Consider the following 26,531-nt stretch of genomic DNA (forward strand, 5'->3'; position numbering starts at 1 on the left):
GTTGATCTAGAGGTTATGGGCCCAACCCTTGTTTACGCATTATTAGTCTTGTATTTATTTGTGATTCCAAGCTGATTTTTGTCACAGAAGAAATTACAGTCGACGAGACAGTAAATGTTTCCACGTCAGAATGGATTCATTTGTAACAAATATTCTTTTCTGAAACAGAAGGAAGACGAAGAGGGACTGAAGAAAAGGAAAGAACCGTTACGCTCTTGAGTTTGCAGGATACAAACCCGCGTGGAACTTAGGCGACTGTGGGAGTCTGGCAAGACGGCGGCAAGTGTCATCGTTTCCGCGTGGCAGCCGGCAAACAAGCGGCGGAGTTTGCAGAGGGCGCCCTGCAGAATTGAATTCTGTGCGGCTGCTCGGCTGTTCGGCTGCTCGGCTGTGCTGGGCGTGAGTGCACATAACGAGGCAGCCGAGTCGCGGTAATCAATTCCTCCCCGAAGCCACGGGGTCGCGGCAGCGTCAGCGGCCGCGGCGGTAACGAGGCGACCCACAAGTTCGCTGTCGCCGGCTCAAACGTCTCCTCGCCGTCCGCCGCCACTGCCTTCAGCATACGGTGGTGCTCCTCGCATACCATCACACACTGCGTGCGTGGTGTGGTGTGCGTACTGTAAGACCATCGGTACACACACCATCAGAGTATTTGACTTGTCGCTCTAACGAAGTAGGCGAGTGTCAGCAGTATGTCTCGTGGTCTTATCGTGGCGTGTTTATCTTCTGCCGTTAGGCCAGACGATAGAAATGCCACTTGCACGCTTAGAGTAGCAGATTGACGGTGACCAACTTTAAACAGAACTTGATTAATTTTCACACACATTTATTAAAATAATAACAAGCATAGGTATTACGTAACTTGATTCTGGATGCTGTTTACAATTGACAATCTGAAGTTCCTTTGGTCTTGGTACGTTAATCTTATTCTCACATATCTCTGATACTTGACAAAGTGTCTATTCATTTATCTTCATGGCTATGTAGAGGAATAACGTAATCTTATTAGGCGCAGACTGAAACTTGACTATAGACTAATGTAGACTGACTAATCGGAGGTCTGTACACTCGTTATGATACCTCGAGCCTTCAGGTATCACTGCGCGAGTGTGATCCTGGAGGAGAAAACGTTCTACGTTAGCTGCAATCTCATTGGCTGCGTTACATATTAATACGCGGATCGGCGGAAGCAGAATTTGGTCCGTCTTTGAGACAGCGCCATCTCGTAGTGCGGAGACGGACGAGCGCTGCGCCTGCGCTGTTGTGATTAGCGGGGCGCGCTCTAGTGGGAAAGTTGTGTACGCGCTGACTACGCGGAACTACGTACACAACACATGGTAAAACCTCACAACTCTGAGGACTTTCTCCAAGTAATACGATTTTCGTTGTTGACACTGTTTCTACATTACCCCCTCTCGGGCGATTTCTGTAGGCTTACTTGGTCATTATCAGTGAGAGCGAAGTTTTCTGGGTGATTTGACCATCTAACTTTCCTCTTCTGCGGGTTACTGGGGGAAAGAAAGGGAGCTGATACTGCGTAATCAACCACAATATATTATGTGGTGTCACCGCTAGACACCACACTTGCTAGGTGGTAACTTAAATCGGCCGCGGTCCTGTAGTACATGTCGGACCCGCGTGTCGCCACTGTGTATTCGCAAACGTAGCGCCACCACAGGGCAGGTCACAAGACACGGACATGACCTCGCCCCAGTTGTTACGGACGACATAGCTTGCGACAAGACGTATCACGTCTTCCTCTCATTTGCCGAGAGATAGATTAAATAGCCTTCAGCTAGTCCATCGCTACTACCTAGCAAGGCGCCATGTGTATCATTGCTAATTGCTTACTACTATGCAAGAGATGTATTTCAACAAGAACAAGACTACATTAAAGTTAAGTATATTAAAATCTCTCTTCTTTTCTTTATAGTTTTCATCCAGTCTCCTGTTTCAGAATTTACGCCCGTCTGCGTTAGTTTCGCGTGCACCTAGCCACTCATTGTGTCGAGACCTTAGGGAATCGACACAACAATATTTTGGCGACGAGGATGGGATGCCGCGCCCACGTTGCAGTCTTTGTGTTATACTTGCTCTAATTTGCTTGTGTCATGGCTTCGCCGCATTCTCCAGATGTACTGTCCGAATTTTTTCGCTTGCAGAATCAGCAGACGCAGGCGTTATTGGAAGCCCTTGGACAGCTCGTCCAGGGTCAACGTGCGCTGCAAACCGATGCGGCGGCAGCCGCTTCTTCGCTACCGCAGCCACACAACGCTGTCGCACCGCCATTTAGGCCCTTTGAGGCCCATAACGAGAGCTGGACTGAGTGGGCCGATCAGTTCAACTTCCACCTCACTGCTTATGGAATTCAAGGTAAAGAGCGGCAGCCGTTTTTGCTTTCTTGTGTCGGTGTGTCTACCTACCGGGTGATAGTGAAATTGTTTCCCCGACGCGACGTAGCAACCCTGACCTACGAGGAAATTTTGTCGGCTTTAGATGCCTATTTCAAAGAAACAGTTAATGTTGTTGCAAAACGGTATACGTTTTTTCGTACAAAACGTACGGCCGGTCAGACTAACAGGGAGTGGGTAGCAACTTTGCAAGGCCTTACTAGAGACTGCGCGTTTGCCTGTGAATGTGGCCTCCCATATTCAGATACTATGGTGCGTGATGCAATTGCACAAAACGTTTCTGATGTTCGCATAAGGGAACAGATTTTGAAGCTAGTTAATCCCTCCCTGCAACAAGTGATAGACATATTGGACAGGCAAGACACACTTGACTTTGCTCAGGCATCATTTGAAACTTCGCCAGCAGTGTGTCACATTAATCGGCCCGCCGGGCCCGCTGCACGGGACGCTAAGCGGCCCTCGCGCCCGACTTCGCAGCGGCCGCCTCGCTTGCAACCACGTGCGCCGCGTAAGCAAGCAAATGCAGTGAAATCTTGCCCGCGGTGTGCCACTAGACATTCGCGTGAAAATTGCCCGTCACGCCAAGCTATTTGCTTTTACTGTCAAAAGAAAGGACATGTACAAAGTGTTTGCCAGAAAAAGCTTAGATCAGACAATCACACAAATTCCAGGCCCTTTGCTTCGCGCCGGAATCGAACCCAGGACAATCAGGCTCGTGGACCTTCGCCCATGGACATTCATGTCGTTCACTCCCACCCGTCCAGTGACACTTTAGCTAACAGTGACTGTGTTCGTCCCACCCAAAGAGTGCGTCGACGTCGCCGGAAATCCCGTAAAGTTGCAAGTGCTTCTGGACCTGTATCAGTTCAAATTGCACGAGACAGTCGCTCTTGTCGTCAACAAGACAATAAACTTTTTGTGGACCTAGACTTTGCAGGCAAAGTGATACCTTTCCAGCTCGATACCGGAGCTGCAGTTTCATTGCTTAATCACGACACGTACAAACAACTGGGCCAACCGCCATTGCGTGCCGCAAATGTTACGTTAACTAGTTACTCAGGACAGCATATACCTGTGTTAGGACAGTGCAGCCTTCTTGCCACATACAAGGGACAGACAAAACTTGTATCGTTTTACGTTCTTCGTTCCTCTAGTGCAGTGAACTTGTTTGGTTTAGATTTGTTTCAATTGTTTAATTTGTCTATTGTAAATCAGGTCCTATCTGTGAATCAGACTGTGCCTTCCGCCAGCGTTTCTAGTCTTTGTGAAGAATTTGCAGACATTTTTGCTCCGGGCCTTGGTTGCGCTAAGAACTATGAGGCGCATTTGGAACTGAAAGATAACGCGCAACCAAAATTTTTCAGAGCGCGCACTGTTCCCCACGCATTGCGTGATGAGGTCGCAAAAACATTAGCCGAATTAGAATCTCAAGGTGTAATTGAACGTGTGCAGGTTTCTCTCTGGGCCTCACCCTTAGTCATTTTGCCAAAACCTTCCGGAAAATTGAGACTGTGTGTGGACTTCAAGGCCACTGTGAATCCACAACTTGTGACTGCTACTTTTCCTTTGCCCCGCCCGGAAGATCTTTTTGACAAACTGTGCCCGGGAAAATATTTTTCAAAATTGGACCTAGCAGATGCGTACTTGCAACTACCTGTGGACGAAGAATCCCAGCGCGTCTTAGTGGTTAACACGCATCTTGGCTTGTATCGCTTCAAAAGACTGCCATTCGGGTGTGCATCCGCCCCTGCTTTATTTCAGCAATATTTACAAACTATTTGTGCGTCGGTCCCTACGGCTGCGAACTATCTGGACGATATTGTGATCTCAGGAAAGACAGAAGCCGAACATTTGCAGACTCTCCGGACCTTATTTCAGGTCTTGCGTCAGAATGGTCTTCGCTTGAGGAAGGACAAATGTGTGTTTTTTGCTCGTGACTTACCGTACCTGGGGCATGTCATAAATGCCCAAGGTATACATCCGAGTCCAGAGCACCTTCGTGCCATACAGGACTTGCCGTCACCGCAGAACTTAAAACAGCTACAGGGTGTGCTGGGTAAGGTAAATTATTATCATCGATTTGTGCGCAATGCTTCTTCCATTTCAGCTCCGCTTCATCGCTTGCGCCGTAAAGGTGTTCCGTTCGTCTGGACGACGGAATGCGAACGCGCCTTTCGCCAGTTGACATCGGCGTTACTTTCAAATACTTGCCTTACGCCCTTCGATCCCCGAAAACCCCTTTTGTTGATGGTAGATGCCTCGGATTTCGGGATCGGTGCTGTGCTTGCGCACAAGGATGGCTCGCATGATCGCCCTATTGCCTTTGCGTCCAAATTGCTCTCATCTGCGCAAAGAAATTATTCCCAAATAGAGAAGGAAGCTTTGGCTCTTGTGTTTGGTGTTACCAAGTTCCATGACTTCTTGTATGGTCGTCACTTTACAATCATCACGGACCACAAGCCTTTGACATCGCTTTTTCATCCGAACAAGCCTGTACCTCCACGTACAGCGCAGAAATTCATTCGCTGGTCACTTTTTCTCTCGCAGTACCGCTACGATATCTTGTATCGGTCCACTGCTAAGCACGGCAACGCTGATGCGTTGTCCCGTTTGCCTGTTGCTGAGGATAAGGCATTCGATTCTTCCGAACTTGCTTGCATGTTCATTGATTCGGAAGCCGATGACGTGGTCGCATCGTTTCCGATTGATTTTCGTCGTGTAGCTACAGCCACAGCTGCTGACCCTGTCCTTGCTCCCGTTTTGCGTTTTGTTGCTACGCAATGGCCCTTGTCAAAGTCACGGATCGAGGATCCTTTGGTTCGCCGTTTTTTTGCTCACAAGGAGAGACTTTTTGTCCGACGTGGTGTTTTGTTGTTGCGTTCCGATAATGATCAATCCCGAGTCGTAGTCCCACGTTCGTTACAGTCCTCTGTCTTACGGCTTCTTCACCAAGGACATTGGGGTATAGTGCGAACGAAACAACTTGCTCGACAGCACTGTACTTGGTTCGGAATCGATGCTGCGATTGCGAATATGTGCTCCTCTTGCGTGGCGTGTGCCGAACAACAATCCGCACCGCCGCGGAAATTCTTTGCATGGCCGAAAGCCACTTCCCCTTGGCAACGCTTGCACATCGATTTTGCTGGTCCATTCTGGAATGCTCGATGGTTGGTTGTGGTCGATGCTTTCAGTAATTTTCCTTTTGTTGTCCGGATGTCTTCCACGACGTCTTCTGCCACCATCCAAGCCTTGTCTGCTATCTTTTGCATTGAAGGTCTTCCGCAGACTATTGTTTCCGACAATGGCCCACAATTCATGTCCGCAGAATTTCAGTCGTTCTGCAAGGCCAATGGTATTCAACATCTGACATCCGCGCCGTTTTCGCCTCAGTCAAACGGTGCCGCTGAACGATTGGTCCGGACTTTCAAGTCGCAGATGTTGAAGTTGAAAGAGTCGCATTCTCGGGAGGACGCTTTGTTGCTCTTTTTGTCCTCATATCGCTCTCAGCCTCGCGATGGTCGCTCGCCGGCTGAATTGCTCCATGGTCGTCCTCATCGAACTCTGATGTCTTTGTTGCATCCGCCACATCAGGTTCCTGTGCAGCGGCAGAGACCTGCTTTTGCTCCTGGCGACGTTGTCTATTATCGCAACTATCGCGGTTCACAGCGTTGGCTCGCAGGGCGCATTCTTCGCTGCCTCGGCCGCGCGATGTATTTGGTTTTGGGGGCCTCTGGTGAGGTGCGTCGGCATCTCAATCAGCTGCGCCTCTGTCGTCGCCTGGGTTCTGCCGCTCCCCGTCTGCTTTCAGCGACGGAGCCGTCCGGTCAGCGCCTTGGGGACCCATCTACTGGCTCGCCTCATCCCCAGGTGTTACCGACGATGCCTTCCATTTTGCCTCATGGCGTCGCGCCGCCGCAGCCGCCGCCGGCGCCGCCAGCAGCGGACGCTTCGCTGCAGCCGCCTCGCGCCTCCCTGGGTCACGCGCCGCCGCTTGCTTCCCGTGACCAGCCGTCCTCCGCCATGGACCTCTTGCCCGCTCCGGACCAGATGTCGTCTTCGCCCGTCGGGTGCTCCGACCACATGGAGGTCGACCCCGCGGCTCCTCTTATATCATTACGTGCGCAAACACCTCATGTTGACGTGCACCCTGGACTAGGTTTGCAGGCGTTTCCTAGCTCCCCTCGGACCGAATGGCCGGGTGCGGGTGGCACAGCCTCGCCTGTTGTTAGGCTCCCCACCTCATCGCATACGTCAACATGGGGTCCTCCCCACGGCGGGCGGAAGCCTTATCTCACGACCGTTCGCCGATTTGCGGGGGAGGAATGTGGTGTCACCGCTAGACACCACACTTGCTAGGTGGTAACTTAAATCGGCCGCGGTCCTGTAGTACATGTCGGACCCGCGTGTCGCCACTGTGTATTCGCAAACGTAGCGCCACCACAGGGCAGGTCACAAGACACGGACATGACCTCGCCCCAGTTGTTACGGACGACATAGCTTGCGACAAGACGTATCACGTCTTCCTCTCATTTGCCGAGAGATAGATTAAATAGCCTTCAGCTAGTCCATCGCTACTACCTAGCAAGGCGCCATGTGTATCATTGCTAATTGCTTACTACTATGCAAGAGATGTATTTCAACAAGAACAAGACTACATTAAAGTTAAGTATATTAAAATCTCTCTTCTTTTCTTTATAGTTTTCATCCAGTCTCCTGTTTCAGAATTTACGCCCGTCTGCGTTAGTTTCGCGTGCACCTAGCCACTCATTGTGTCGAGACCTTAGGGAATCGACACAACATATTACGTTCAGTATTTATATGGCAGCAAACATGCACGGGAGAGTTCTGTTCGTTCACTGTTCTATCATATGTAAGCGATCTAGATACTAACTGGGACCAGTCCATAGCTTCATCAGTGTGGGACACATGGACATACTAACCTCGTTAGTGAGGGTGGATGTCCACGCCCGCCAGGCCTTGGTGGCCGAGCGGTTCTAGGCACTGCAGTCTGGAACCGCGTGACTGCTCCGATCGCAGGTTCGAATCCTGCCTCGGGCATGGATGTATGTGATGTCCTTAGGTTAGTTAGGTTTAAGTAGTTCTAAGTCCTAGGGGACTGAAGACCTCAGATGTTAAGTCCCATAGTGCTCAGAGCCATTTGAACCATTTGTCCACCGCCGCGACAGGTGGGGTCTCCTTAAGATGGTAAACAGGAAACAAAAGAGTCTTTGAAACAAAATGCGGAACGATGTAAGACGGAAGTTTACTATTCTTGGCTCAGTCTGTCAGCTCTCGAAGCGACACTCAAATGGTGCTTTACCATACGCTGGGTGCTGATGTAAAGTGTATTTCCGCGGTGTTCTTCGTATATCACTGCTCCATAACCTCTTCACTCCGAAGGAAAAAAAGAAAAGAAAAGGAAAACATGGAATTTCTTTTCATATTTACAGTAATCTTTGATTTGTAGTTACTTTCCCTTTCTTCATTAAACACATTTTATTCGGCAGTACATGTACTTCATTCGAAACAGTAAACTGTATATTTTAATGCACGCAGAAAATGCGTTTCTCCTCTCTCATTCCTAGTGCGAAGCGCATATTCTCACGTAACCCTTTCTTCTACTCCTTCCTTTACAACTGCACTCCATTCCCCCATGACTAGTAGATTTTCAATTAATGTATTGATGCAGTTTCTCTATCTCTTTCTCTTCTGCTTGCGACGTCGACTTTTATACCAGAGCTATTATTGTCGATTTGGTTTCCCGTCGATTATGATTAGAACAACCCTATCACTGATCTGATCACAGTAACTCACTCTCTGCTCTACCTTCTTATTCACAACAAATTCTACTCCCGCTATACCATTTTCTGCTGCTGTTGATATTACGCTAAACTCATCTAACCATAAATCCTAGTCTTCTTTCTATTTCACTTCACTGACCCTCACTATATCTAGACTGAACCTCTCCCCTTCCCTTTCCCGATTTTATAGCTTCCCTGCAGCGTTTAAGCTTCTGACATTCCACGCCCCTACTCATAGAAAGCTATCTTATCGTTAGTTATTCAGTCTTTTTCTCATGGTCACCTCCCCCTTTGCAGTCTCCTCCTGCAGATCCGAATGGGGGACTATTCCGGAATCTTTTGCCAATGGAGAGATCATCACGAAACTTTTTCAGTTACAGACCACGTATCCTGTGGATACATATTATGTGTCTTTAGTGCAGTGGTTTCCTTTGCCTTCTACATCCTCATCGCGTTGATCATTGCTGATTCTTCCGCCATTTAGGGGCAGATCCCCAACCCGAGGGCAAGATTGTGATTTGAATCTCGGTCGGCTCCTCCGGTCTTTTTGAAAAGGCTGTTAACAGAATGCGGCTCACTTCTTCGGTAACAAATTTAAGCGGTGCAGGGTTCGAACGCGGGACTGAGGACGTTTTGAATAGTAATCAAAGACGCCTGCCCTTGACCACGGATGCATAGTAATATTTAGAAAATATGATTTGTTACTTGAAAGATTCTGTGCTCTGGTAAAAAACTAAGAACAATATGGCCCATAGTCACGGATCGTAGGTCTATAAGCTGAAGAACACTCCTATTTACGGAGAAAAAAGATTGCGAACGAAGGTCCACGTGAATGGACAAGGGGAGGAAGAGGATAAGAATCTAAGAATCGCGTCCGCTAGTAAAGGAATTTGGTGTCTGTATGTTTTTAATTTCGTGGTGAAACGTTACCTGACTTAAGTAGTTTGCAGAAAACGCACTCACTTAGTGTTTTCATGATGTGGCACCAACGTTGCCTGTAGGTTCTTGTAAGTGCGCTTAAACTGAACTGATTTCACAGTGCAAACGTGAAACTAAGCTAGAAGATCAGCCGAAAATATACTGACAGTCAATCCACAGATAATTTTGCAAAACTTTGTCCTTCATGAATGAAGTGCGCTTATTCAAAGATCTGTTTATTGGGGTGTGCGAGCAGGTAGTCCAATGCACAGCAGTATATTCTAAGACGATACATTGTCAGACAGAAAGTATAAATGCACAACGGAAGATTAATTAATAGCCTCTTTATAAACTTAGGTCATCTCTAACTCTCCATATCACCAAAAGTGTGAAACATGACCCAGTAAAGGAAAAGAGTTAAGATATAATAGCTGACACTATCTTCACGTGGCCGACTACAACCAGTCTGGGTTCCCGCCACAGAGTACCCCATCTACAAGGATTCTTTTATTTCATTGTCTCATTACCCGAAGTGCTTCCACACTTCCTTGGAAAGATACGTGCGTGAAACTTTGGAGCCAGTATTTATATCGAAAACTCCCCATCATTCTACTTGCTTTAATGATTCTGTGACCAGGCTATGTGAGATGACACCATCACTGTAAACAGTTACAGCACCACGCACGCCGTCGTGAACGCTTCCCACGTTGGCCTGTCAAAGCCTGAAGAATTTGACGAGATGTGTGGTTCTAATCCTCGGTATTACAGACCAAAATACACTCCTGGAAATTGAAATAAGAACACCGTGAATTCATTGTCCCAGGAAGGGGAAACTTTATTGACACATTCCTGGGGTCAGATACATCACATGATCACACTGACAGAACCACAGCCACATAGACACAGGCAACAGAGCATGCACAATGTCGGCACTAGTACAGTGTATATCCACCTTTCGCAGCAATGCAGGCTGCTATTCTCCCATGGAGACGATCGTAGAGATGCTGGATGTAGTCCTGTGGAACGGCTTGCCTTGCCATTTCCACATGGCGCCTCAGTTGGACCAGCGTTCGTGCCGGACGTGCAGACCGCGTGAGACGACGCTTCATCCAGTCCCAAACATGCTCAAAGGGGGACAGATCCGGAGATCTTGCTGGCCAGGGTAGTTGACTTACACCTTCTAGAGCACGTTGGGTGGCACGGGATACATGCGGACGTGCATTGTCCTGGTGGAACAGCAAGTTCCCTTGCCGGTCTAGGAATGGTAGAACGATGGGTTCGATGACGGTTTGGATGTACCGTGCACTATTCAGTGTCCCCTCGACGATCACCAGTGGTGTACGGCCAATGTAGGAGATCGCTCCCCACACCATGATGCCGGGTGTTGGCCCTGTGTGCCTCGGTCGTATGCAGTCCTGATTGTGGCGCTCACCTGCACGGCGCCAAACACGCATACGACCATCATTGGCACCAAGGCAGAAGCGACTCTCATCGCTGAAGACGACACGTCTCCATTCGTCCCTCCATTCACGCCTGTCGCGACACCACTGGAGGCGGGCTGCACGATGTTGGGGCGTGAGCGGAAGACGGCCTAACGGTGTGCGGGACCGTAGCCCAGCTTCATGGAGACGGTTGCGAATGGTCCTCGCCGATACCCCAGGAGCAACAGTGTCCCTAATTTGCTGGGAAGTGGCGGTGCGGTCCCCTACGGCACTGCGTAGGATCCTACGGTCTTGGCGTGCATCCGTGCGTCGCTGCGGTCCGGTCTCAGGTCGACGGGCACGTGCACCTTCCGCCGACCACTGGCGACAACATCGATGTACTGTGGAGACCTCACGCCCCACGTGTTGAGCAATTCGGTGGTACATCCACCCGGCCTCCTGCATGCCCACTATACGCCCTCGCTCAAAGTCCGTCAACTGCACATACGGTTCACGTCCACGCTGTCGCGGCATGCTACCAGTGTTAAAGACTGCGATGGAGCTCCGTATGCCACGGCAAACTGGCTGACACTGACGGCGGCGGTGCACAAATGCTGCGCAGCTAGCGCCATTCGACGGCCAACACCGCGGTTCCTGGTGTGTCCGCTGTGCCGTGCGTGTGATCATTGCTTGTACAGCCCTCTCGCAGTGTCCGGAGCAAGTATGGTGGGTCTGACACACCGGTGTCAATGTGTTCTTTTTTCCATTTCGAGGAGTGTATTACTGTTTCTCAGCACTCGAAAAAATCATTACAAGTTCCCACACTGATCTGGCGGCAGAAGATTCATCAAGTCTACAACCAACGTCACCCGTCGTTTAAGTCGACCTTTGTCATGTCCGGAATCTGTATGGTCGAGAGCACGTTCACGACGCTGCATGTAGTGCTGTTTGCTGGACAACCTTCCAACATATATTCATCATAGTGGCGTCGACAATGTTAGCTATATTACCACTTCCAACATGGAGTAAACGTCTACATTGGCGATAATGGTTTGTCATGGGCGTTTCCCTTACTCCCGCCAGTTCATTGTAGTCACCTCGTTCACCTCCCGTTATGCACTGAAGAGTTAAAGAAACAGGTACACCTGCCTAATTCCGAGTAGCGCCCCCGCGAGCACGCAGAAATGCAGTGACATGGACTCGACTAATGTCTGAAGTAGTGTTGGAGGAAATTGGCACCATGAATCCTGCAGGGCATCCATAAATCCCTGAGAGTACGAGGGGGTGGAGATCTCTTCTGAATAGCGCGTTGCAAGGCATCTCAGATAATGTACATGTCTTGGGAGTTTTGTGGCCAGCGGAAGTGTTTAAACTCTGAAGAGCGTTCCTGGAGCCACTCTGTAGAAATTCTGGACGTTTGGGGTGACGCGCTGTCCTGCTGGAATTTCCAAAGGCCGTTGGAATGCACAATACACATGAATGGATGCAGGTGATCAGACAGGATGCTTACATACGTTTCACCTGTCAGTTATATCTAGTCGTATCAGGGGTCCCGTATCACTACAACAGCACACGCCCCACACCATTACAGAGCCTTCGTCAGCTTCAACAATCCTCTGCTGACATGCAGCGTCCATGGATTCTTGAGCTTGTCTCCATACCCGTACACTTCCATCTGTCCGATACAATTTGAAACGAGACTCGTGCGGCCAAATTGGTTCAAATGGCTCTGAGCTCTGTGGGACTCAACTGCTGAGGCCATCAGCCCCTAGAACTTAGAACTACTTAAACCTAACTAACCTAAGGACAACACACACATCCATGCCCGAGGCAGGATTCGAACCTGCGACCGTAGCGGTCTCGCGGCTCCAGACTGTAGCGCCTACAACCGCTCGGCCACTGCGGCCGGCTTCGTGCGGCCAAGCAACATATTTCCAGTCATCAACAGCCCAATGTCGTTGTTGACGGACCCAGGCGAGGAATAGAGCTTTGTGTCGTGCAGTCATCAAGGGTACATGAGTGGACCTTCGGCTCCAAAAGCCCATATCAATGATGTTTCATTGAATGGTTCTCACGCTGACACTTGTTGATGGCCCAGCATTCAAATCTGCAGTAATTTCCGAAACGGTTGTGCTTTTGTCACGTTGAATGATTCTCTTCAGTCGTCGTCTTGTAGAATATTTCTCCGACCGCAGCGATGTCGTAGATTTGATGTTTTACCAGATTTTGATACTCGCGGTACACTCGTGAAATGGTGATAATGGAAAATTCTCACGTCATCGCAAGCTCGGAGATGCTCGTGCGCCGGCTATAACACCACGTTCAAACTCACATAAATCTTGATTACCTGCCATTGTAACAGCAGTAACCAATCTAACAACTGCGACAGACACTTGTTGTCTTATATAGGCGTTTCCGACGACAGCGCTGTATTCTGCCTGTTTATGTACACTATGTGATCAAAAGTATCCGGACACCTCGCTGAAAATGACTTAAAACTTCATGGCGCCCTCCATCTGTGATGCTGGAATTCAATTTGGTGGTGGCCCACCCTTAGCCTTGATGACAGCATTTTTGCAGGCATACGTTCAATCAGGTGCTGGAAGGTTTCTTGGGGAATGGAATCCCATTCTTCACGGTGCTGCAGTGAGGAGAGGTATCGATTTTCGTCCGTGAGGCCTGGTACGTAGTCGGCGTTCCAAAATATCATAAAAGTGTTCTATAGGATCAGGTCAGGACGCTGTGCAGGCCAGTCCATTAGAGGGATGTTATTGTTGTGTAACCACTCCACCACAGGGCGTGCATTATGAACACGTGCTCGATCGTGCTGGAAAATGCAATCGATATTTCCGAATTGCTCTTCAACAGCAGGAAGCAAGTAGGTGCTTAAAACATCAATGTAGTCGTGTGCTGTGATAATACCACGCAAAACAACAAAGGATGCAAGCTCCCTCCATGAAAAACACAGCCATACAATAACATCACCGCCTCCGAATTTTATTGTTGGCACTACACACGCTGGCAGATGACGTTCGCCGGGCATTCCCCAACCCATACCCTGCCAGCGGATCGCCGCATTGTGTACCGTGATTCGTTACTCCACACACCGTTTTTCCACTGTTCATACGCTCCTTACACCAAGTGAGGCGTCGTTTGACATTTACCTGCTTCATGTATGGCTTACGAGCAGTCGCTGGATCATGAAATCCTAGTTTTCTCACCTGCCACGTAATGTCATAGTACTTGCAGTGGATCCTGATGCTGTTTGGAATTCCTGTGTGATTACGACCAACTTCAACTGTCGGCGGTCTCTGTCAGTCAACAGACGACGTCGGCCTATACGCTTTTGTGCTGCACGTGTCCCTTCACGTTTCCACTTCACTAGTACCTCGGAACGGTGCACCTAGGGATGTTTAGGAATGTGGAAATCTCGCGTACAAGTGACACCCGATCACATCACCACGTTCGAAATCCGTGAGTTCTCTGGAGCGCCCCATTCTGCTCTCTCACGATATATAATGACCACTGAGGTAGCTGATATAGAGTTCCTGGCAATGGGTGTCAGCGCAGTGCACCTAATACAGGGTGTTTCAAAAATGACCGGTATATTTGAAACGGCAATAAAAACTAAAAGAGCAGCGATAGAAATACACCGTTTGTTGCAATATGCTTGGGACAACAGTACATTTTGAGGCGGACAAACTTTCGAAATTACAGTAGTTACAATTTTCAACAACAGATGGCGCTGCAAGTGATGTGAAAGATATAGAAGACAACGCAGTCTGTGGGTGCGCCATTCTGTACGTCGTCTTTCTGCTGTAAGCGTGTGCTGTTCACAACGTGCAAGTGTGCTGTATACAACATGGTTTATTCCTTAGAACAGAGGATTTTTCTGGTGTTGGAATTCCACCGCCTAGAACACAGTGTTGTTGCAACAAGACGAGGTTTTCAACGGAGGTTTAATGTAACCAAAGGACCGAAAAGCGATACAATAAAGGATCTGTTTGAAAAATTTCAACGGACTGGGAACGTGACGGATGAACGTGCTGGAAAGGTAGGGCGACCGCGTACGGCAACCACAGAGGGCAACGCACAGCTAGTGCAGCAGGTGATCCAACAGCGGCCTCGGGTTTCCGTTCGCCGTGTTGCAGCTGCGGTCCAAATGACGCCAACGTCCACGTATCGTCTCATGCGCCAGAGTTTACACCTCTATCCATACAAAATTCAAACGCGGCAACCCCTCAGTGCCGCTACCATTGCTGCACGAGAGACATTCGCTAACGATATAGTGCACAGGATTGATGACGGCGATATGCATGTGGGCAGCATTTGGTTTACTGACGAAGCTTATTTTTACCTGGACGGCTTCGTCAATAAACAGAACTGGCGCATATGGGGAACCGAAAAGCCCCATGTTGCAGTCCCATCGTCCCTGCATCGTCAAAAAGTACTGGTCTGGGCCGCCATGTCTTCCAAAGGAATCATTGGCCCATTTTTCAGATCCGAAACGATTACTGCATCACGCTATCTGGACATTCTTCGTGAATTTGTGGCGGTACAAACTGCCTTAGACGACACTGCGAACACCTCGTGGTTTATGCAAGATGGTGCCCGGCCACATCGCACGGCCGACGTCTTTAATTTCCTGAATGAATATTTCGATGATCGTGTGATTGCTTTGGGCTATCCGAAACATACAGGAGGCGGCGTGGATTGGCCTCCCTATTCGCCAGACATGAACCCCTGTGACTTCTTTCTGTGGGGACACTTGATAGACCAGGTGTACCGCCAGAATCCAGAAACAATTGAACAGCTGAAGCAGTACATCTCATCTGCATGTGAAGCCATTCCGCCAGACACGTTGTCAAAAGTTTCGGGTAATTTCATTCAGAGACTACGCCATATTATTGCTACACATGGTGGATATGTGGAAAATGTCGTACTATAGAGTTTCCCAGACCGCAGCGCCATGTGTTGTTGAAAATTGTAACTACTGTAATTTCGAAAGTTTGTCTGCCTGAAAATGTACTGTTGTCCCAAGCATATTGCAACAAACGGTGTATTTCTATCGCTGCTCGTTTAGTTTGTATCGCCGTTTCAAATATACCGGTCATTTTTGAAACACCCTGTATGAAAAAGGTATGTTTTTGGTGGTGTCCGGATACTTTAGATTACATAGTATATCTCTGTATCTGAATACGCCCGCCTATGCTAGCTTCTTTGGCGTTTCACTGTATTTTCTCAGTGGATCAGATCAGTTCATCAATATATACATCGAGGTAGAAATTCATTCCTGAAGTACCCCGACAAAATCGGCGGTGATCTCATACACCGCGTACGTTTGAACGAACCGAATGTGTCTACGGAAGAGAAGTGACGTCCGTTCGTGGAACACTCGTTGTCCTGCGCTGCAGTTTACGATGAATGGCTTGATTCAATGTGGTTGGGCGGTAAACAGCTTTGTCACGAGCAGCTTTCCACAAGATCGTGGTACTGGTGAATGAGAAGCACTCCTGTCAAAATGGAAGGTAAAGGCCACGGAAATGTAAAATATCACATACGAGTTTCAGCAGATTTCCCCATACCGTTTTCAATTATAAACAAAAGTAATAGAACTGTGGAACCCAGTAATACGGCTGATTTATCGCGAATCAAAGAAGATGAGCCACTAACAAGACACTAAAACTAAATCCAGTTAAACAAGACAAGAGTCCTGACAACCCACAAATTGTCACCAAATGTCTTGCTGTGGTTTCGTCGTCCCCTGATACGAATAGTAAAACACTCGGTAGATCAAAGGGATCCTTCCTGTCACCACACAACAGAAAGGGCTTTAAAACACGGTGCACCGGGTGTGTGATGCTGGGTCTCCTTGCCGCAAGAGATATGTATACGTCACTAAGCAGTCGCCGATATTAAGGCAAGCGAGGACCTTCCCGTGGTCGAGTTCGAAGGGACGAGCGCCCTGGGTGAACAGTTGGTTTGAACGATTGCAGATTGTTGTTATCCATTGCTCCCTCTTAACTGTTCATACCAGTTCTTAAACAGGGATAGAGCAGATCTCTTCCTCGAACGACTGACTGGCCCATTCTTAACCTGGACATGATGGAGCACAACAAGCTCCCTCTTAATACCTACTGCTGCTCCCTCTTAACACCCACGCTCTATGTCACCCGTCATAGACCACCTCGGAGAGGGACGTGAAGTTGAAGTGTGGTACATCCCTGGCAGGTTGCTTCCACAACTCTGTCAGCTCCTCATTCCCACAATTCCCATGTGTCAGAGTCCTCTACAGAAGGCCATCTCTTACTTACACCAGTGCATGAGATGAATAGTGTTCAAGACATGGTTCAAATGGTTCTGAGCACTATGGGATTTAACTGCTGTGGTCATCAGTCCTCTAGAACTTAGAACTACTTAAACCTAACTAAGGACATCACACACATCCATGCCCGAGGCAGGATTCGAACCTGCGACCGTAGCGGTCACGCGGTTCCAGACTGTAGCGCCTAGAACCGCACGGCCACTCCGGCCGGCAAGTAAGAGGGCTTAGCTGATCCATACACTATGCTGACACAGTCAAGCCGTGTGCGGACGAAGTCATTGGATGTGAGCAAACTGGAATGATCTGCTCCCCAGATCTAACCGTTAAGTCACTTTAAAATGTTTTGAAACATCTATATTTCAGTTCATGGAAGTGTGGCACCGTGTTAACCTCTGGTCAGAGATGTGGCCCAAGAACCTCTTAAAATGCAAGATGATTTCTCTCAGTCGTAGTTCTGGGTAGGGAAAGCACTGATGAGAACAATGAAACTACGTATATACATACATATTTTCTCACGGAGAATTTAAAACCAGTAGTACCACCCCAATCCTGCAGCCTCTTTAGGGCATGCTGCAGCTGACATGCAGAAATCGTAAGACCGGAGGAGGAGCAGAATACGTCAATGTAATCCAGAAATAAGGAATAATAGAATGAATTCCTTACTTTGCAAGAGATACTATGAATCGCTATAATGAAAGGACGAGCTCAGGGTGCTCACTTGGGGTACACCACTACGCTGAGGGAAGGGATAGGATTATGTAGCGAAAATATCGTTCAGCGAGGAACGACAGCAGGGAGATGATGAGGCGCCCATGAAAACCATATTCATGCTGTTGACGGAATATGTTGTCTCTTCAGATTGTGTCATAGTCTTTCTCCAGATCGGAAAGTATACCAATAAACTGTTGTTTGCGCAGGAATGACTCTTGTATAGCACCCTATCATTGTAGGACACTATCAAGCATGGAACAGTATTTCCAAAACTCTGACTGGAGACGGCTGAGGAATCCTTTAATTTCTAGAGTCGCTTTATCGTGTGCCCAACGATCTTTAGTGTTCCACTAGTGAGCGTACACTCTTGTAGCAATCTCGAGGTAACCTGTCCTTCCATACCTTGAGAAGTAACACCAGAACAGCCCCCGGCCATGGAGCTGGGAAACAGCCTTTAGCCCACATTTGACCGAAGAGACGTAGGAGGGCATCATTCGCCTACGTGATTCAGAGTAGTTGTATGCTATAATACAATCATGTCAGGTCCTGGAGCAGTGTCACAGTTGGTTCCAACATCGAGATATGGAAGCTGTAAGGCTTCCAGTTGTCAGACGAGAAGTCTAGTCGCTAGGGGTGCCAGCTTCTGTAATCGTGTGAGTGCTGTAAATCACAGTTCACCCAAGTTGGAAAGGAATGCTCCAAAAATATCCAGTTTCAGCAATACTTGATGAAGGTAAACGAACTAGTGTCTAGGCTCCTCTACCACACTAATTAATACAAAAACTAATCCACAATCCACATAGAATATACGCAAAGATTTGAAAAAAGTAGAACAGTTCTCACATATAAAGAATTCGTTCCTACGAAAAGAGGATCGTTTGAGCTTCGAGTAGTTATCGAGGTTCAAGTTTTTGCTATGTTGCTTATGGACATGCATGATAGCTTTGTCGTACAATTTTTCTTGCGTGATGATTTTACCCAGTTAAGTTTCCAGTCTTCTAAATGTGAAGAAAGAACGTTCTGCTGTGCATATTGAAACTGGTACAGTTAAAACAATGTTTAGTAATCTCATTACCACTAGACTCAAAACACCAACATTCATATTTGGGGTAAAGAAGCGCACTAAGTCTTCCGTACTTCCATCGAAATAATTTTTATAATAATAATTATTATAATTAATTATATGATTAATTATTGTTATAATATTATTAATAACGATAATAATTATTATGACTTCCCTTTCTCAGACGTTATGTCTGGTTAAAAATGGAAAGTGACACGGACCTTGATCAAGTGTGGCTTCCTTTTAACTGTACGGTATATGTTATATTGCATTTAGGAACTTTTGGGTAATTGAACATGTATCAATAATTACAGATTTCTGTAGTTGTATTTATACGTTTGGATGTAGCTGTATTGCGGTGATGTACTGGAGGATATTTTGTTGTATGACTCCTGTAGTTGATACTATAATTGGTATAATGTCAACTTTATCCTGATGCCACATGTCCTTGACTTCCTCAGCCAGTTGGATGTATTTTTCGATTTTTTCTCCGTTACCTTCTGTATATTTCTTGTATTGGGTATGGATATTTCGATTAGTTGTGTTAATTTCTTCTTTTTATTGGTGAGTATGATGTCAGGTTTGTTATGTGGTGTTATTTTATCTGTTATAGTGGTTCTGTTCCAGTATAATTTGTATTCATCATTCTCCAGTACATTTTGTGGTGCATACTTGTATGTAGGAACGTGTTGTTTTATTAGTATATGTTGAATGGCAAGTTATTGATGTATTATTTTTGCTACAGTGTCATGTCTTCTGATGTATTCTGTATTTGCTAGTATTGTACATCCGCTTGTGATGTGATCTACTGTTTCTATTTGTTGTTTGCAAAGTCTGCATTAATCTGTTGTGGTATTGGGATCTTTAATAATATGCTTGCTGTAATATCTGGTGTTTATTGTTTGATCCTGTATTGCTATCATGAATCCTTTCGTCTCATTGTATATATATCCTTTTCTTAGCCATGTGTTGGATGCGTTTTGATCGATGTGTGGCTGTGTTAGATGATATAGTTGCTTGCCATGTAGTGTTTTCTTTTTCCAATTTACTTTCTTCATATCTGTTGATGTTATGTGATCTAAAGGGTTGTAGAAGTGGTTATGAAATTGCAGTGGTGTAGCCGATGTGATTATATGAGTGATTGCTTTGTGTATTTTGCTAGTTTCTTGAATTGTCTACCTGTCCATAATGTAGGTTTTTTTGTCGATAAATCCCCTTCCTCCTTCCTTTCTACTTAATGTGAATCTTTCTGTTGCTGAATATATGTGATGTATTCTATAGTTGTGGCATTGTGATCGTGTAAGTGTATTGAGTGCTTCTAGGTCTGTGTTACTCCATTTGATTACTCCAAATGAGTAGGTCAATATTGGTATAGAATAGGTATTTTGTCATGTTTCTTCCTGTCAATTATGTTTTCAGAATTTTTGTTAGTCTTTGTCTATATTTTTCTTCTAGTTCTTCTTTAATGTTTGTATTATCTGTTCCAATTTTTTGTCTGTATCCTAGATATTTATAGGCATCTCTTTTTTCCACCGCTTCTATGCAGTCGCTGTGGTTATCCAATGTGTAATCTTCTTGTTTAGTGTGTTTTCCCTTGACTATGCTATTTTTCTTACATTTGTCTGTTCCAAAAGCCATATTTATATCATTGCCGAATACTTCTGTTATCTTTAGTAATTGGATGGATTGTTGATTTGTTGCTACCAGTCGTTTTAGATCATCCATGTATAGCAAAAGTGTGATTTTGTGTTGGTATGTTCCAGTAATATTATATCCATAATTTGTATTATTTAGCATGCTAGATAGTGGGTTCAGAGCAAGGCAGAACCGGAAAGGACTTGATGAGTCTCCTTGGTATATCCCACGCTTAACCTGTATTGGCTGTCATGTGATATTATTTGAATTTGTTTGGATATTAAGTGTGGTTTTCCAATTTTTCATTACTATGTTTAGGAACTGTATCAATTTAGGATCCACTTTGTATATTTCCAATATTTGTAGTAACCATGAGTGGGGTACACTATCAAAAGCTTTTTGGTAATCAATGTATGCGTAGTGTAGCGACCTTTGTTTAGTTTTAGCTTGATATGTCACCTCTGCATCTATTATCAGTTGCTCTTTACATCCTCGTGCTCCTTTGCTACAGTCTTTTTGTTCTTCATTTATAATTTTGTTCTGTGTTTTATTTGTCATTAATTTCTGTGTAATGACTGAAGTTAATATTTTGTATATTGTTGGTAGGCATGTTATGGGGTGATATTTTGCTGGGTTTGCTGTGTCTGCTTGATCTTTAGGTTTCAGATAAGTTATTCCTTGTGTAAGTGTATCAGGGACTGTGTATGGGTCTGCAATGTAACTATTAAATAATTTAGTTAGATGTGAATGTGTTGACGTGAACTTCTTCAGCCAGAAATTTGATATTTTATCTTTACCAGGGGCTTTCCAATTTTCCATAGAATTAATTGCTCGGGTGGCTTCATGTTGCAAAATGATCACTTCAGACATTTGTGGTGTTGTTGTTGTGGTCTTCAGTCCTGAGACTGGTTTGATGCAGCTCTCCATGCTACTCTATCCTGTGCAAGCTTCTTCATCTCCCAGTACCTACTGCAACCTACATCCTTCTGAATCTGCTTAGTGTATTCATCTCTTGGTCTCCCTCTACGATTTTTACCCTCCACGCTGCCCTCCAATGCTAAATTTGTGATCCCTTGATGCCTCAAAACATGTCCTACCAACCGATCCCTTCTTCTAGTCAAGTTGTGCCACAAACTTCTCTTCTCCCCAATCTTATTCAATACCTCCTCATTAGTTACGTGATCTACCCATCTTATCTTCAGCATTCTTCTGTAGCAACATTTGTGGTATCATCTTGTATTTGTCTGATTCTGCTTGTATCCACCGTGCATGTGTGTTACGTTGTACCGGGTTTGACCATATGTTGCTCCAGAAGTGTTCCACGTCTGATATGTTTGGTGGATTGTCTGTTTTAATTTGTGTGTTATCTACTGTCTGGAAAATTTCTTTTGGTTTGTGTTGAATGTTTGGCTTTGTTTCCTTGTTTTCACTTTTTTTGTATCCTCTAAGTCGTTTGGCCAATGCTTGTAATTTCTGCTTCTTTTCATCTAGTTGCTCTATCGCTTCTTGTTGTGAGATTTTCCCTAAAATTTTTCGTTTTTGTCTGATACTTCATTTCTTATAAATTGTGTTAGCTGTCCGATGTCTTTTCTCAGTTTTTCTATTCTGATCTGTAGCCTGTGTTACCATGCTGGTTTTGTGGGTTTCTTCTGTGTGTTGGTTGGTTCTCATCTCTGCCTTGTGTGTATATTCAGTGTAGTGAGTGCTGTTATATAAACCAGTAGTTGTAACTCTTCCATAGTTGCATTTTCATTTATTTTGTTGTGTATGCTTGTGTTGATAGTTGTTACTGTTGTTTCGACTTGTGGGTTATTTGGTGGTCTATGCAGGAATGGTCTAATATCTGTACTTGTCTCTTTGTATTCTATATATATGTCAGCTGATATTTTTCTTCTATATCTAACGTGTGTGTCACTTCATGTTGTATTTCTGCTTGTTCTGATGGCTGTCCTAAGATTTCGTTTTCCTCTGATTGTTTAATTGATGCGTGTCGTTCTTTGTTTGTTTGCTCTTGGATGTTTGAGTCCATTACTGTATTTTCTTCTTCTTCTGATTGCACATTATTTTGTTCCAGCATTTGTTGTACTTGTTGTTTGATGTTTTCTAATTCTGACTGGGGTATCCTGTTATTTTTCATTATTACATGGATCTGATCAGCTAGTCATTGTTCTGTTAAAAATTTTAATTCTGGGTATCTGGTAATAAATGTTGTGTATAATTCTGATCTGTGCAGTTGTGTTGATTCCTACGTTTGTTGCTTGGTAATAACAGAACATGAGGTGTCGGTTAACTTCAGCTGACCATCTCATCCTCTGTCTTTGTTTTCCTTGTAGAGTAGTTGCAGGAAGCATATCCTGCCAAACACCTCTATTGGGATTTAAATCATTTTCCAGTTGGCTAGCAGTGTCGTTACCATTGTGGGCGGGCATAGGGTTCAAGCGTCGTACCCGACCTTGACAGCGCTTGTCCGAGGCTTCATTAGTTCTGTCCTGAACCAACTAATCACACTAAATGATGGGTTAGCCCTATTAATGTTTTGTTCTTTTCGTCGCCTTTTACGACTGGCAGAACATACCGGTGGCCTATTCTCTTTCCGGGTCTCCACCGGGATCTTATTATTAGTATTATTGTTATTATTATAATTAATACGCAAATAAGTGGGATACAGAGGTACTAAGGAATGACGACGTACGCTTGAAGTTCTCTAAGGCTATAGATACAGCAGTAAGGAATAGCTCAGTAAGCATTATCCTGGAAGAGGAATGGACATTTCTAGAAAGGCCCATCACAGAAGTTTGCAAGGAAAACATAGGTACAAAGAAGGAAACTGCGAAGAAACAATGGGTAACAGAAGAAATACTTCAGTTGACTGATGAAACGAGGAAATACAAAAATGTTCCGGGAAACTCAGCAATACAGAAATACAAGTCACAGAGGAATGAAATAAACAAGAAGTGCACGGAAGCTAAGACGAAATGGCTGCAGGAAAAATGTGAAGACATCGAAAAAGAAATGATTGTCGCAAAGACAGACTGAGCATACAGGAAAGTCAAAACAACCTGTAACACCATTATCGATTGTGAGTAATTGGCACAGTGTATGTAATTATGGAGTATTTATTCTTTACGAGGTAAGTTCTTTGAATTGTTGGAGGGAAATGGAAATGTGAGATGTATAGTTTTGTTCCACTTAACAGTGTGCTTAAATAATGAAACTTAATTTAATATGTCTGTTTGTTAAAACAAAATTTTATATAAATAATTGGTTCACACTTAGGGAATTGTTTTGTGAGGAAAGAAAAGACGTAGGGAACTCCCTCCATTACAGAAGGGGCTTGGTGCGCAAGAAAAGGTAGAAGTGGCGGTCAGTCTGGGCGGCAAGCGAAAGAGCACTGTAGTCAGTCAGTGGCATAGTCAACACCGCAGGTGCCCAGAGAGGCGTTCTGAAACCAAATCTATGATTGAATAGCCTCGGACGTGGTTCGAGCTGTAAAATGGAGCTCTCGCATTTGAAATTGCTCTAAAAATGATTAACTCGTCGCCAAGAAGAAATGAAATAGAGCATTAAGCCGCCTGAGGAGGCCAGATAGCCGCAGGTGCTTGCCACCACTATTGTGCGCAACTGTTTCAACAACTTTGGAGAACAGATAGGTATAGCAGTATGAACCAGTGTGCTTGTGTGTGTTTTCGCAGTAATAATTCAAGTGTTTGTAAAATTTGTGTCTGACCGTTGAAATTGTCCTCTTCATGGTACCAAGCAGGGTCCTATAATAAAAGTGCTAAAGACCGAGTATCCTGTTTGTGAAGAAATGGTAATTTGTTTCTATCTGAGTGTGCCTCAGTTTTAGTTTTAAAACACATAAAAGTTGCTCGTTAAATCATTGGTTTCATAGATAAAGAGAGAGGCATATAAAATGAAACTTATGAAACACTTTAATTTGCTATGAACTGCTTTTACTTTGAAAGTGCCGAAGTTTTAGTACTAACGAACATAAATGTGGTTAATTAAAATCACTAGCTTCACAAGTGGTGTTATAAGGCACTTAATTTTGATCTTATTTTAAATCTTACTGTACCCTGAAATCATTTTTAAGTTAATTAAGCATATTGTTAGGGCATCTGATTATAAAACACTGCAAGATAATTAATAGCAAGTGGGATTGGAAATCAGTATTATTGAAATGAGAAGTGTTTCTGTAAGACGTGCATAGTTGATGATAAAGGAAGGAACAGTTTAAGGGCCTCCGCTTTACTCTTCAATAGCAGGAGAAAGTTAATGTGAGTCTGGGTTTTGGCTCATGAGTCTGAAACATTACCATTGTGAAAAGAATATGAAATGTGTTATTTCAGTGTCATATTGTTGTATTTGCGCGGTGTATATGTGTGTTAGTCAAACTTGAACTCTTGTCAGGTGCCACTTAGTCTTGTGTTGTCTTTGGAATATTTTTGTGTTGAATTAGTTGAAGGTTGTGGTCATGACTGTAGTTAACAGGGGTAGAGTCTCTTTTACATTTCTGTAATTGCTAACCTGTGCTATTGATAACCATTGCTACTCACTGTGTTGTTCGTGTGGTTGTTGTAGGGGTTCATTGCACTTTATTGAGATAGAATTTATGAAAGTTACTTTTGCTAGGGTATATACAAATCCATCGAGAATAATGTTTGCACATGACGCTGGCGAGCGTTTTTTTTTTTTTTTCGTTTACGTAAACTTTCACTATTCATTATTTTCTAAATTATAGTCTTTCTGCTTTCTACTAATTATCACAACACAAAGTTCACGTTCGATACCCTATATCCTTTAGGTTAATGCACGGTCAAACTTTCCAAAATTTCTCCCAGAGGGTAACTCTTGCTGCATGTTAAGGTCATATTTGGCACATTTAACATTCCACAGTAGCGTTATACATGGCTTTCTTGCGACAGAACTAGAAGTTTGGTTATTTGGAAACAGGCAGCGCGCTGCGCCAGTAGTGTTATAAACCTTCGGTGACATTAAAACCAAGGTTGTAACATTAAGAGTGAAACGGGAATTTCATTGTTAAATGCAGAGGAAAGAACGGATAGGTGGAAAGAATACACTGAAAGCCTTTGTGAGGGGGAAGATTTGTCTGATGTGATAGAAGAAGAAACAGGAGTCGATTTAGAAGAGATAGGGGATCCAGTATTATAATCAGAATTTAAAAAGAGATTTGGACGACTTAAGGTCAAATAAGGCAGAAGGGATAGATAATATTCCATAACAATTTTGAAAATCATTGGGGGAAGTGGCAAGAAACCGGATATTCACGTTGATGTGTGAGTCTGGCGACATACCATGACTTTCGGAAAATCATCATCCACACAATTCCGAAGACGGCAAGAGCTGACAAGTGCGAGAATTATCGCACTATCATCTTAACAGCTCAAGCATCCAAGTTCCTCACAAGAATTATATACAGAAAAATGGAAAAGAAAATTGAGGATGCGCTAGATGACGATCAGTTTGGCTTTAGGAAAGATAAAGGCGCGAGAGAGGCAATTCTGACATTGCGGTTGATAATGGAAGCAAGACTATAGAAAAATCAAGAGACGTTCATAGGATTAGTCGACCTGGAAAAAGCGTTCGACAGTGTAAAATGGTGCAAGATGTTCGAAATTCGGAAAAAATTAGCGGTAAGCTGTAGGGACAGTCGGGTAATATACAATAAGTACAAAAGACATGAGGGAATAATAAGAGTGGATAACCAAGAACGAAGCCCTCGTATTAAAAAAGAAGTTAGACAAAAATGTAGCCTTTCGCCTCCACTGATCAATCTATACATCGAGGAAGCAATGATGGAAATAAGAGAAAGGCTCAGGAGTGGAATTAAAATTCCATGAGAAAGGATATCAGTGATACGGGTCGCCGATGACATTGCTGTCCTGAGTGAATGTGAAGAAGAATTACATGATCTGCTGTACGGAATGAACAGTGTAATGAGTATGGAGTATGGGTTGCGAGTAAATCGAAGAAAGACGAAGATAATGAGAAGTAATCGAAATGAGAACAGCGAGAATCTTAACATCAGGATTGATGGTCACAAAGTAGATTAAGATAAGGGATTGTGCTACATATGCAATAAAAGAAACAATGTGGGACGGAGCAAGGACATGAAAAGCAGCTATGGTAAAGAAGGCTTTCCTGGCCAAGGGAAGTCTACTAATATCAAATATCGGCCTTAGTTTGAGGAAGAAATTTCTGAGAATGTACGTCTTGAGTACAGCA

The sequence above is a fragment of the Schistocerca nitens genome, chromosome 2 (assembly GCF_023898315.1).
Source record: "Schistocerca nitens isolate TAMUIC-IGC-003100 chromosome 2, iqSchNite1.1, whole genome shotgun sequence".
Classification (NCBI taxonomy): Eukaryota; Metazoa; Arthropoda; class Insecta; order Orthoptera; family Acrididae; genus Schistocerca; species Schistocerca nitens.